This window comes from Pogoniulus pusillus, chromosome 9, assembly GCF_015220805.1.
Source record: "Pogoniulus pusillus isolate bPogPus1 chromosome 9, bPogPus1.pri, whole genome shotgun sequence".
NCBI lineage: Eukaryota > Metazoa > Chordata > Aves > Piciformes > Lybiidae > Pogoniulus > Pogoniulus pusillus.
Window position 1 is genome coordinate 8,061,939 of NC_087272.1, and position 13,500 is coordinate 8,075,438.

The 13,500-nt window shown below is 41.5% G+C and overlaps 1 long non-coding RNA gene across 5 annotated transcripts in view; it reads left to right on the plus strand.

Annotated features, from left to right (window-relative positions):
• The first annotated feature begins 330 nt into the window (after nucleotides 1-330).
• Nucleotides 331-13,500, plus strand: part of LOC135178021 (uncharacterized) — a 146,434-nt gene continuing 133,264 nt past the window's right edge. For all 5 annotated transcript variants that reach the window (XR_010303317.1, XR_010303319.1, XR_010303316.1 and 2 more), the window contains exon 1: nucleotides 331-480. This is a non-coding gene — a long non-coding RNA (uncharacterized LOC135178021). The remainder of the gene's footprint in view (nucleotides 481-13,500) is intronic.

The following is a 13,500-nucleotide window of genomic DNA, read 5'->3' on the forward strand; positions in this document are numbered from 1 at the left end:
ACAAGGAAAGGTCAGGCACCAAGAGGATTCAGTGAGAAGTTGGGGAATTGTAGAGCTCTAGGGGGAAAGCTCTTCACTTTTAAAACAGTTTTGTTTATACGCTTCCAAATGAAACAGTAGAAAGAAAGTAGATGGTTGGTTTTGAGACCTGCAGAGAGGCACTTCTCACAGGTGTAAGTCATTGTTCATATGATGCCGTTGTCCTTGTGAACCAAGAGAAGGGTAACAGGCTGGTGATTTAGGCTTTAATTCCTGCCACCTGTGCTGCACAGGTGATGCATTCAAATGGGATGTACATCTGAGCTGCTGGGCTGCCTCGAGAAGGTTTCATTTTCATTTCACTTAAGGTTGTGTGAGGGTCTGGTCTTTGTGAGGTTTTTTCCTCTCAGGGTAGTTGTTGATTTATAGTTATTTTTGTTCTTCTATGCTGCCAAGTTAAGAAAGAATCTGGCCTCTGGTTATCTGCGCAGAACAGTGGAGGTAAGTGACTGACTGTTGAAGTGAGTGTGGGGTTGTGAATGCTAATAATTAAGGTACAGAAAGGGGGCTTTGAGATGCAGCCTGGGGAAAAACAGGAAATGGATTGCATTAGGGGGGAAGTGGTGGTGCTTAATAGGTCAAGTAGAGCAGTGTGAGTGAAGTTCTGTTCCCTTTGTGCTTGTGGGTGTGCAGAAGGATCTGGGCAGCTCTGTATCTTTATAGCTCTTTCTGGTTCTTGGTATTTGTTGCCAATGAAGGAAGCATTTGTCTCTGTTTTGATATGTCTGTGTGCTTTTGTACCTCTGTTGGATGAGTTGTCATTTAGAGGCTTGCTGCTTTTTCTAGAGTGTGTGAGGCTCTATGTCTACCTATCTAAATGCTAATGTAGAGCTAGTTTTTATCTAGACTTGTGAGCATTTTAATGAAGCTCTTTATGTGCATGTCTAAGAAATCAACCCAGTTTCTGACTGACACCAAATATCTTCACTCTAGAGATCTGTCTTAACTTGTGAGCTTTTGCAGGCAGCAATTGTCCATTAAGTTTTCAGCTGGGCTGCTATGGAGAAATACAAGTTATTTGGATTCAGATCCAATGTATATGTGGCCAGCCTTCTGGAGGGAAAGCTGGAAGAGAGGGAAGATAGAAGAATCAGGGAATGTGATGCTTTTTGGAAAGATGCTCTCTGTCTATCTTAGAGCTTGGCTGACATAATACTGAACTGAGACCTGGCAGAGAGGTTTAGGTTTGCTTGAGGAATAGTGAATTGTTCCTCCAGCTCTACAAGTGTCTGAGGTAAATTTTCACGTGCTGTGTGGCTTTAAGTCACACATGTATTTTGGCATGTGAACTGTCAGATAACCTTTCCAACGTAGTTAAATGCATTTCCTTGGGTCTCAGTAATCCAGAGATGAAAACAGCCCTGGAGACACTGAGTGGAGAGGGCTTTCTGATCACAAAGATGTGCAGCTTTGCAGTGTGTTTTGTGCCTGCTGATGTGTAATCAAGAAACAGCTGATGATCTTGTGGCTCAGTTGTTTAAAGGAAGGTAGTTGTCTGCCACCGTAGTTCTTGGTCTCAGTCTATTGTGGGCATCCAGGGAGATGGAGGTGATGGAATGCAAAACCAAAAAGGGGACTTCTACTTGTGCATGCAGAGGTTAGTGTTTGTCACAAAGTTGGTCTTTGGCTGTTTATGTTGGTCTTAAAATCCTATATATGCATGGGAAGTGGTTGAAGCACTGTATTTTTTAACTCTTATATTCATTTCGATTTGAATTCAAGGAAGCAGATCAGCCCCTTAAGTAGTTGGGTTCTTTTTGTTCTTTTTCATGATGAAGGAAGAATTTCACCAAGTTTAAAAGAAAAAGAGAAGTTTTCATGAAAATATTTAATATGGGGGGAATTAATCAAACTACTGAAATGCTTTTTATTTTGGAGGAAACTGCACCAACTTGAAGAGCAGTGCTGGATACTGTGTAAGGCAGGTGTGCTTGTTGTTAGAATATGGCTTGAAGTGTGGTTCTGTTGCCTCAGTGGATCACAGTAACCATAGGAGGCAGAGAATCAGCTGGTACTGCTTATCCATCAAGAAGTTTGCCTCCAACTGGCTTACTGACTGGCACACACCTGTGTAGTTACAAGAGGCAGGCAGGAGTTAGGAGGCAGTTTGACCGAGGACCAAGCAGGCAGCACAGAAGATGAAACAGGGAGCTTTAGAGGTAGGTGTAGAGTAAATTACCAAAGCATTTCCCTTTTCCATGTGTTTAATCTGAGGTCTGACTTCATAATAAGTGATCCCATGTGGTGCTTCCTTAAAATAATACTTACCTATTCTAATCCTTTAAACATTCTGAAATGCCTGAAGTCTGAAGTAATTTTAATCCATTACCTGGAATGTACTAATCACATTCAGCAAGTTTTTGAACAGCTATTAAGTAGCTGAGTGTCATTTTCACTCCTCATTCCACTCTTCCTACCCTTCCAGGGTTGGCACTAGCAGTGTTTCTGCAGCAAGCCTGGCATAGATAAAGCTGTATCATGTACAACAGAGTTGGTGGTGAAGGGCGATGTTTTAGCTGATTGTGTATGTTTGGATAGTATAAATCTTGTAGAGCAAGTACTTATTTTCCTCAGTTCAGCTGGTAGTTTTTAGAGAACACATAACTGTGGGGACTGCAGCTTTTTTCCTACTCTTTCCCCCCCCCCCCTCTTTTCTTCCATCAATTGTATGTTAAACATAGTGACCCTTGCTTTTTACTAGACAGTTTCTCTGGCTTAGCTCTTTATAAAATGTCTAGAAAACTCACTGGGTTGATTGCACTCATTTTGGTGATGTGAAATAAAAAGAGACAATGTTCTGTGCTTGTAGGTCTCTTTGCAAGAAATAGCACTGAGAATCTGAGGAATGCTGGAGTTTTCCAATAAAAACATCATAGTAATTGCATTAAATGAGTGAATGCACATGTGATCTTTCAAGTATGCTGGCATGGATGTTGTTAACACTGACTGACTCAGCTAGTGTGATAGGTTCTATTCTTTAGAAACATACTCCTGATAGCGCAGAGACCTCCTCTGATCTCAAAGCAAGGTAGGGCTAAGTGAGGCTGTATCTTGGACATGGTAGTTTGCAGAAGCAGGTACTTTTATTTTGGCAGATGCTGGACTGCTAGAAGTGGTCTCTATAATTATCACAGCATGAACCTGACAATCTGGTGACACTAATGGAAATTGGTTAGGTTGGAAGCGACCCTAGTTGATTGCCCAACATTGAATTCAGAGCAAGACTAAAGCTGCTTAATTAAGGAAATCAAATAATTTCCCTAGAGAACTGATGATGCTGTAGTTGGTACAGCTGCACATATCTTCAGCCTTCACTGTTGCCAATTGATGAAATCTTTGCAGAGTCTTTGCAGTGAAGCTGCTAGACACTTGGTCAGTTCCCACTCCAGGCCCTGTGCAGCCCCTTCCTTGTAAGAGGAGATCTAGGTTACTTGAGAGACAATTTCTATTCTTGTTCCCCCAGCTGGACTGTGGTTTGTGTTAGTAGCCTGCTCTCTATTTTCTGATCATAATTGGCTGTATGGGGTTGCTGCTGTGTTTTAAAGTTGCTGATCTGTGGCAGCTACATTATCATAATAATAAATATATTTATACATACACTATTTATTGACATTATTTATAACCTGGGATTTTTCAAGTGGTCAGGAATGTGTTTCTTCTTGCATCTTGTTGCTGCAGGGTGCTTTGTATGGCAAGCTAGATGTTGGAAAATTGTTGCTGCTATTAGCTGAAGTATACAGTAGTAGAGCAGATGAAATCCAGGATATTTCTTTGTGAGTTGTCATCTGATGCTTGGTTCATGCAACTACTTATTCATGTTTTCTTGGTTCATGCACCATGAATAGTTGGAAGAACTTCAGTGTTTTGCTAAACTGGCTTAATGCTGTAAAAATGTCCAAATTGGATGGTAACTGGATTGTCTTTGTTCTCCATTTGAGGTTGGTTTGCATTGATTTTAGGTGGTTGTATAGCTATTCAAATGGATATGTTGGTGATTAGTGGAGGGGGAAAAATTGGGAAGGTAACTGCCTCAGCATTCAGAAAAACTGGAGTGTAAACTTTTGTACCAACTCAACAAAGATTCTCCTGCATTCCAGTGGCCTGTGCAATAGCATTTTCCTTATGCTCTTCTGTTATTTAGAGTCACAAATTCTATTAGGCCTTTTTATTTCTGTAAGAGGTAAAAAAGATCAAATAGTAACTTAAATCTTGAGGTGTTACTAACTCTGAAAATTGTTCATAATCAGATGGTTGTACATATTCACCCCCCAGCTTCACAGGAAATATGTCACAAGTAATGTTAGTCAAGGCAGATGTAGCCACTTGGAATTTCATCCAAGTTAAAAAACAAAACCTAAAAATCCCAGACAAAACTACCCCTGAAACTTCATTGTAGTGTCCCAAAACACGCAATATGTCTTGGGAGAAGAAAAAGCAATGTGCCAATGATTCCAAGATGACTGTCACAAAGACTTGAGGTTTAGTGAATACACTGGGTGTTTTCAGCAATGCCTTTGAGGTTCACCCACTAACAGGAGTTATGAAAAATGTTTTTCAAGTATGTATTTTGTTGTTTTGGTGAATAACTAGAATTTCAGGCTCAGGCCTGAATTTAGTGTGACATAAATTGTGGCTCAGGCAGAAGAGGAGGAAATGAGAAGAGAATGCCTGAAGAAACTTTAAATGTCCTTGCTTTGATGTATTTCAGAATCTTAGCATGACTTCATAGCTGGCAGCATACAATATATACAAGATTTTTGGAGCCAGCACAGCATAACAGCCTGAAACAGAAGTATGTGTTGTATGCCTAGAGAAGAATGAGCTTTAAGGTGTCAGGAGTAACTGCAAAGTCATTATGCAGCCACATTCAGCAAATTCAATAGTTGTGAATTAAGCTGTATTTTATTTCAGAACAAGCTAATAAGTGTCTGTGATATCTGGCAGACTAAATTCTGTTTCATCAGTAGACTGTTGTGCTTCAGGAGGGAGTGTGGGGTCCTAAAACAATACAATGCAGTGACCAGTATGAAGGATGAGATGTGATCTCTGAGGCAGATGTGTAGTTGCACTGTAAAGCTGGAATTCTCTGTTGTCAGAAGTTTAAGGTGCTGTCTGTTACCTGTTACAGCAGTAGTTGCAGTCTGATGTTTGGTGGTTTTTTTGTTCTTAATTTTCTCATCCAAGTATCTGCTGTCAAAAGCCCTTGTGACAAGGGTGAAAGTACGAAGGATTTTGCCAAACAAATAATAACAAAATAAGGAATATCCCACTTCATTTTTGTTCCAATTAAGGATTATATTAAAGGCATGCTTTAGGTAGGATGGTAAACTTAGCTTTGAGTTTTTGCTTTTATTTAAAGTGTATTTGCATCCATAACAGTGGTTGGTTTGTTTGGGTTGTTTTAATTATCTGACCACACAGTAGATCAATAAAAAGCAGCACATGATAATTTGAGACAAGCATATATAACATTTGGATAGTACCTTCCAGTCCCCTTACTTCAAGATAATCTTTTATGATCCAGTATATTGTAAGGGTAATGGGAGAGATACTGAGATATGCAGAGATGAGTCTTCTCTGTAGTAGTCTTAACCATTTTATGCATACTTGTAAATTTAAAGTAAAGGTAGGGCAGAATATTATTAAGATAAAAATGCAGTCATCTGTACAATGGCTGAAGTTGAATATGTGAGTGTGGGCAGACAAGAAGATGTGAGGCTTTGGCCAGAGAGGTATTTCTTCTTTTCTCAGAGGAAGGAGGCTTTGTTCCCTAAAACATGGGTATTCTGCTTATTTAAAAAGCATTAGGGATGCACTAAAACTGTTGTTTAAGACTACTGATTGACAATTGAAAATCCAGCTTTGTGGCAACAGAAGAAGTGAGCTCTGTTTTGGAGGAGAATGGCTTCTGTGAAATTTCAGCAAGTGCAGCTTCCCTTTTACATGCTTCTAAAGCACATGGTAACTCATTCTTCATCTGCACAAAGTCCTCATGCTCTATTAGTTTGGTGAGGTGTGTATGATAAGCAAACAGTGCTGAGAATTGTTTTGGTTTTTGAGAAGATGAGGCAATTCCATGACATTATAAGTTCTTATTCCTCTTTTCACAGATCACTTTGTCAAGCAGGCAGTCTTGACACCTGTAGGGAGTACAGAGTTTTTCCTCTGCATTTCATTAGAAGTTCATTGGACAATTATGATGATAAAAGCTTATGAGTGTTTGGTTATGTGTAACAGGAGAATATGTTATCCAAAGCAGCTTTTGCTGGAACTGAGAGAAGACTTCCTCCTTTCTGCTTTTGCCTGTTGCTCTGTAGGTCTTAAAATACAGTTGCTTTGATAATAAGAGACTTTTGGGTAACTAACATTTGAGAACAGCATTGAAGATTTAATGGATCTGATGTGAACTTAAAATCTAAAACTGGGTCCAGCAACTTGATTTTTCAGTGTAGAATCTTTGGATTCATCCTTTCTCTTGATAATGTTAATTCCTGCACCTAATTACTCCTAAGTTAATGTGAATTCCTTCCTATGTCTTTAAGAAAACATGAAATAATACTAAACAACAGGAATTGGTTTGGGTTTCTTGTGGCGTTTTGCTCATGCAGTAGTACGACAGCATTTTCAAACCCACTCAGTCTTTGATAAACAAGCAGCAAATCAAAATGAGCTACCCATTGGAACATCCTCTCTTAACTCCCTGACACTGATGTGAGATCTCTCACTGCCCCACTCAGTATGAGTAAACAACATGTGCTCCAGTGAGAGGAAATAATTCTGAAGGAAAGTCCACAAGGAGCTCAAAGTGTTGAATTACCTGACTTGCAGATATATGGTGACTGTAAAATAACGACAGAAGAGCTTAGTCAGATGGTTGTGTTATGAATTAATCAAATGTCAGGATGTAGACTAAATCTGTGGGGAAGATGGTTTGCATGTACTTGGAGGACTGTGCCAAATGTAGTTTACAAATGTCTGTGTGGAGAGCAAAAGACTGATCTGATTTCGGAGTGCCCCAGTGGGCAGTTTTCAGTAACATGTGTTGCATCTAAAGGGGTAGTGGATGAGGGAGGTTATTCTGCCCCTGTACTCAGCACTGGTCAGGCCACACCTTGAGTGCTGTGTCCAGTTCTGGGCTCCTCAATTCAAGAGAGATGTTGAGGTGCTGGAATGTGTCCAGAGAAGGGCAACAAGGCTGGTGAGGGGCCTGGAGCACAAACCCTATGAGGAGAGGCTGAGGGAGCTGGGGGTGTTTAGCCTGGAGAAGAGGAGGCTCAGGGGTCTCAATGCTATCTACAACTCCCTGAAGGGAGGTTATAGCCAGGTGGGGGTTGGTCTCTTCTCTCAGACAACCACCAACAGAACAAGGGGACACAGTCTCAAGTTGTGCCAGGGGAAGTCTAGGCTGGATGTTAGGAGGAAGCTGTTGCAGAGAGAGTGATTGGCATTGGAATGGGTTGCCCAGGGAGGCTGCTCCAGGGGTGCCTGGAGGTGTTCAAACAAAGCCTGGATGAGGCACTTAGTGCCATGGTCTAGTTGATTGGCTAGGGCTGGGGGATAGGTTGGACTGGATGATCTTGGAGGTCTCTTCCAACCTGGTTGATTCTATGATTCAAAGCACCAGCAGCTGTGAATGGCCTTGTAGCAGAGAGGATGTTCAAGTGACATATCTACCAGAGATGGTGGTGGTGTGAATAGTCAGTTTGGAAGGAGAGGTTATTTGAACTGCTACTGTTTTCACCATGTCCACCATGACTGGACCATTTTTTGTACATGTTGTTTAATATGTGTGTTGTTGTCTGTGTGCTCTCAGTTCATACTGTGGTGCTGCTGAAGTGCCCTTGGATTGTTTTCTTTCCTTGGTATCCATCCCTCCCCCTATGCTCTTGCTGCCTGATGTCTTAATCCTGTGCTTGCACTCAAATGTTAAAACCTCTGGTGGCAGAAAACATGCTGAAGGTCTGAATGGGGCATTGTCTCACCCCACATGCAACATATTGCAGGCTCAGAGTGGCTGTAATCACAGCTGCTTTCAAACCTGCTTGCTGTCAGAGGATCTCCCACAGGTGCTGTGAAAGTCAACATTAAGACCAGAGCAGGATCAATTAACTTCTGTCTTCCGTGGTTATAGACATCCCAAACCCTAGTCAAAGGTGTGATTAAACTGATCCTAAAGACTGCTCCAAGGTGTACTTAAACTGTGCCCAGAATCACTGCTTTTCAGTTGGAATTGCAGAGGTGTAGGAAAAACCTTTCCCCTTGATATAGTTAATGGTTCAGTGTTGAAGAAATGTACTGTGCAGTGACCTACTTGCTTGGATGAGGGAGCTGGGGTTGTTTAGCCTGGAGAAGAGGAGGCTCAGGGTTGACATCACTGCTGTCTACAACTACCTGAAGGGAGATTGTAGCCAGGTGGGGGTTGGTCTCTTCTCCCAGACAACCAGCAATAGATCAAGGGGACACAGTCTCAAGTTGTGCTGGGGGAAGTCTAGGCTGGATGTTAGGAGGAAGTTGTTGGCTGAGAGAGTGATTGGCATTGGAATGGGCTGCCCAGGGAGGTGGTGGAGTCACCATCCCTGGAGGTGTTGAAGAAAAGCCTAGGTGAGGCACTTAGTGCCATGGTCTAGTTGACTGGCTAGGGCTGGGTGCTAGGTTGGCCTGGCTGATCTTGGAGGTCTCTTCCAACCTGGTTGATTCTATGATTCTTTTTTCAACATTCTTGGGCTGGGGAACTATTGATTACAGCAAAAACCATTTACACGTTCTTCAAGTAAACTTTCTTGGAACACCACAGATTTCTCTCTGTAGATGTTGCCCCCTCTTATTCCCATCCTCATATTTGCAAATTTATCAGTGCTGTCACCCTATAGTAATTTCACCCCCCCATGAATACCATGATCAGACTCATGGCTAAGCAGGATTCTTGCAACACATTGAAAGTATAAACCAAACCAGTTGCTCTTTCTGAAGAACTTGTAAAGTTCAGTCTGGGTCTTGAGACACACACACAAATGTTCCTTTTATTTTTTTTTAAGTGGAGCTAGTTGTGAAGTTGTTTTCTTTAAATGAATAGAAAAAGAAAACTAATGAAAAGGGATCTCTTTCTTTACAAGTGGTTTAATCCCACTGGTAGTGAGGATGTAATCCAGATGACTCTCTCAGGGGATAGGAAAGACTTCTGCCAATATTCTTGTACTGCTGAAAGATTCACCAGAGAGCCTTTTTAGCAGGGAGAAAATGTGTTACTGCAGCACTATTAGTTTTAACTCAGTCTTCCACCTCTGTCTGCCTTTCTTAAATCTTTTGAGAAGAAAAAAGGCAGCAAGGGTTCAAGTGAAGATCCTACAAGGAATTCTTCATTGTTTTTTAAAGACTCCTTAGCAAACCTTTGGTAAAACAGATAACTGAGACTTGGCATTATGCTTGTATTCACTTAGTGATGATGTGGTGATAGAGGGCAGCTCTTTTACCAAAAGATATCTTTAGCAAGAATTCCAGAAGCTTTGATTTCAAGAAGTTGCCCAAACTTGGCACCTAAAAATACAAGTTTTGAATAGCAAAACTCACCTTGTCATATGGTGTTACTTAAACCCCAACAAACCCACAACAGTTTGTGCTTACTTTACACATTATTCTAGAGATTGAGATGACCTTGTGGCTTCTAAATGTCAGACCAGATGTGGCATCTTTGGGAAATCCATGGTTTTCATCTTCTACAGGTGACTTGCTGCTGGCTCACATGTCATTTTTTGCTTACTCTTTGGTTCTCTGTCCTACTCTTAATAGCTGAAGGTTTTCTAGGAAGCCTTGTAATTGTACTTCTCAGGGCTACAGTGCAAATGATCAGAAAAGAAGCTAATGGTAGGGTAGAGTCCCATCCTAAGCACTCTCTCTGCTTTAGATTATAAAGCAACTAAGGCTGGAGTTGAACAAGATGCTATTTAATAACCTCACTTAACACACCTAGAAGAGGTTTTTAGAAACTCCTATTCCCAATCCTGTAAGAGTTTGTTTTGCTCTCTTGTTCTATGTTCCTGTCCCAGTTTCACAGACTGAAAGTGAAGCAAGTAAGTTAAAATTCTGGTCCAGTGAATCTCTTAATACTCTAAAGTGATAGTTGCCCACACTTGGCACTTCAAAATAAGGATTTTTGAATAGCAGAACTTATCTTGTCATGTACTGTTACTTAAAAGAAGCCACAGTTTGTGCTTTACACATGATTCTAGAGATTGAGGCAACTTTGTGGCTTCAAAATGCTACACCAGATGTGGCATCTTTGGAAAATCCTTGTTTTTCAGCCCCCCTGTTGTGGTTGCCTGGGTTATTTAGAACATTGTGATTAGCACCATACCTACTGATCATAAACCACAGTTTCCTCATCAGGCAATTCCCTGCTTGTATTTTATTTGTCCTTCAGTACTGCCAAATTGCAGAGAGAGCCCTAACAAGACTTTAGTAGAGTAGAAACTTGTTTGCAACATAGACTAAGATGTTAGTTAATCCATAACTAATCTGCTGTTTTCCAAACTTCTTCACAGTTAAAAAAAAACAAACACAAACAAAACCAAACAGAATCCCCAAACACCACAGGAAAAAACAAACCAACAAACTTGAAAGAACATCGAAATCCTCAAGAACAACACAACCACAACCCCCCAAACAAAAAAATCCTTCCACTATCATTCATTTAAAAGGGAATAGCTGATGTTTGTTCTCTGTACAATTGTCCTGAGTCCTGTATACCTCAAAATTCCTCTCCCTCTGTGGTTTGAATGGGAGGGAAAGGCACAAAAAGACCTGTTCCCCCCCCCCTGCCCTGCAGGCGTGGAGGGGGGGAGCAAGGGGCCCTTGTGGCATGAGGGGTGCCTGTGCAGTGCCTGCACTGGAATCGGGCTGGGGATTGGCTGTGGTCTGTGTGCCCAGGCAGTGGTAACTCTGCTCTTTGTCTAGGAAGAGTATAAATACTGGGGGACTTCCTGCTCTTGGGGTTCCCGCCTTAGAGTTGGTTCCCACCTTAGAGTTCTCCCCCCCACCTGGATAGATTCTGCAGCAGGAGCCCCTGGCACTCTGCTCTGAAGGAGGCTTCCCACCATTAGCACCCTTTATGCAGGCTCAATAGAATCATAGAATCAACCAGGTCGGAAGAGACCTCCAAGATCATCAATAGGCCTTAACGACCCTCGGATGGCCTCTGAGAGAAAGCGAGGGGACAAGCAGCTGGACTGCCCTTCCTTCAGCCAGCCTGACTCACCTGTGAGTAACTTTGGCTCAGCCTTACTAATCGGAGGGGATGCTATTATTTAATAGCTTGGCCTTTTCCAACTTCTGACTTCCAAAGTAGCCAAACTACCGACGGTATCCTCGTAGATCTTCTCAACCTAACTGAATCTGCTAATTAAAACTAAATTAATTTCTGCCTATAGTTTTGGGGGTGGGTTTTTGGGAAAATAAAATAACTCTCTTTTTCTCTAAAAATCCTCATTAATTCCCTGCCTCCACAACAACAACTGGAAGGGTTCTTCTGCCCTATCTATGTGCTGATGTGTGCTGACACACCTACTGTCATAACAGCAGAATTTCATCCAGCATCTCTTTCCCAGAAGAGCTGACCTTCCTAGATGTTCTCTGGGCAGCTGTGGATGCTCACTGAAGCAACTAGAGTTTGTTTTGTTCATCTGCATTGCAGTGTGCATTTACTTTTTGATGTAGCATTCTACCATGTGAGCTAATCTGTTGGTTAGCAATTCATAATAGTAGCCTCTGAATGCACATAATCCAGTCCTCTGTGAACTCGAGGTTGCTACAGACATAGACATCAAGCCAATCTCTACAGCTGAGCATTATAGGTAGTAAAGAAAGCTTTTGGGTTCTTCTCAGCAAGGATGGGATAGAGCAGCTGGAAGAGCACGGGCAAATATCTGATTTCATTCTGGCATTAACTTGCGACAGCTCACAGTCTATTTTGGGAGCTCTCTTTGTATTGTTGGGGCTGAGTTTCAAATAGTGCTGCGGAGCCACGAGTGCTTTTGGCAGGCAGAAAAATCCCCCTGAATTGGTAGTAAAAGTAGACTATCATAAGTAGTGTTATGACAATAAGGTTACTCAGGTAATGGAATGATTTCTGGAAAAGGATCATTAAAATATCAGTGCCAGGGATGTTCCTGGACTGCGCATAGTGTAGATGATCCTTCACTGGAAAGGAAAGAATGAGAAAGTCTGTTCTTCCTCAACAACCATAACACAAAGCACTGCTTCTTTTGTGCTTGTACATTCTTTTTCATTTAGCAGCAAGCTTCTTGAGGAAGATCAGAAAACTCTTTAAATAACCACTTCCTGCTATGTCCTTGAGCTGTTGATAGCTCAAAGGAGAAGCTTTTTTTTCAAGTGTGAGTATTCTGTTCTTGATCATAGATTGTGTGGGACTGTTTGTGGCTGATTAGTATGTATAAAGTGTAAGTAAAAATCTTAATGATTTGTGTATGTACAAAACTATGACCAAATGCCTTTTTCCACTGTCAAAAGTCATCACACGGAAGCACTTAGAAATAAAACCTTGGATCTCTAGAAATAGACCTTGGATCTCTTTGGTATGATGTTTTGTTGTCATTTTTGGGTAATACCAGACTGAGAGGAAGATGCACAGAGTTCTGACAGTTTCCAATCCCTGTAATAACTGGGAGGGTTTTTTCTTGAAGCCTGTTCTGAGTAGATAATGTTATTTTATGATGTAATATTCATATTTTGTGCAAGGGTGAATTGTCATTTTGAAAGAAAAAATTAAACCAACTCGTCTCGAGGAACACAACTTCATAGATTAAAAGGAGTGGGAATTGAATATGCATGTGAGGAACTGCTGGCAACACTTCAGCTGAAAGTGTCCAAGTACTGAGTTGATAGTTTTATCAGCTTTTACCTATGTTGTTTTGTTGGGCACTGGCCGAAAAATGGGGGGCACAAGCCCCTAGAAGCTTGTATAATCAAGCCTTGGATGTGAGGTCTGAGTGTGTTGGAACTGCAGTAAACCACAGCGCTGTGTGTGAAGAAGCTCAGAGGAATTTGTCCTTGAGCCTTCTGATAAGCAGCTTCTGTGGGACTGTGTGCAGGGTAGGAGGGAAATAGGAGGAACATGCAAATTCCAGTATCTAGGTGCACTAAATGCTTTTGCAGTAACAGCAAGTAGGGAGGATTTTGCATATTCAAATATTTAGATGCACCAAATGCTAGTGAACAGTACCGTGTTGCATGCTGTGTGTGCCCACTTTTCTCACCCTAACTGCAAAGTATGTGCTTTGTAACTTGGAGTCTGATGCTCTCATTAAAGAGTTGGATCACCTTGCAAAGCTAGCTCATATTGAGTAGGCTCTAGGCTTTCCTTACCCCACAGTTTTTCACCTCTGAATGAATAGCTGAGGAAGAACCTTAGTGTAGCATCCATAGCCACTCCTGAATGTGTCTGGTTGT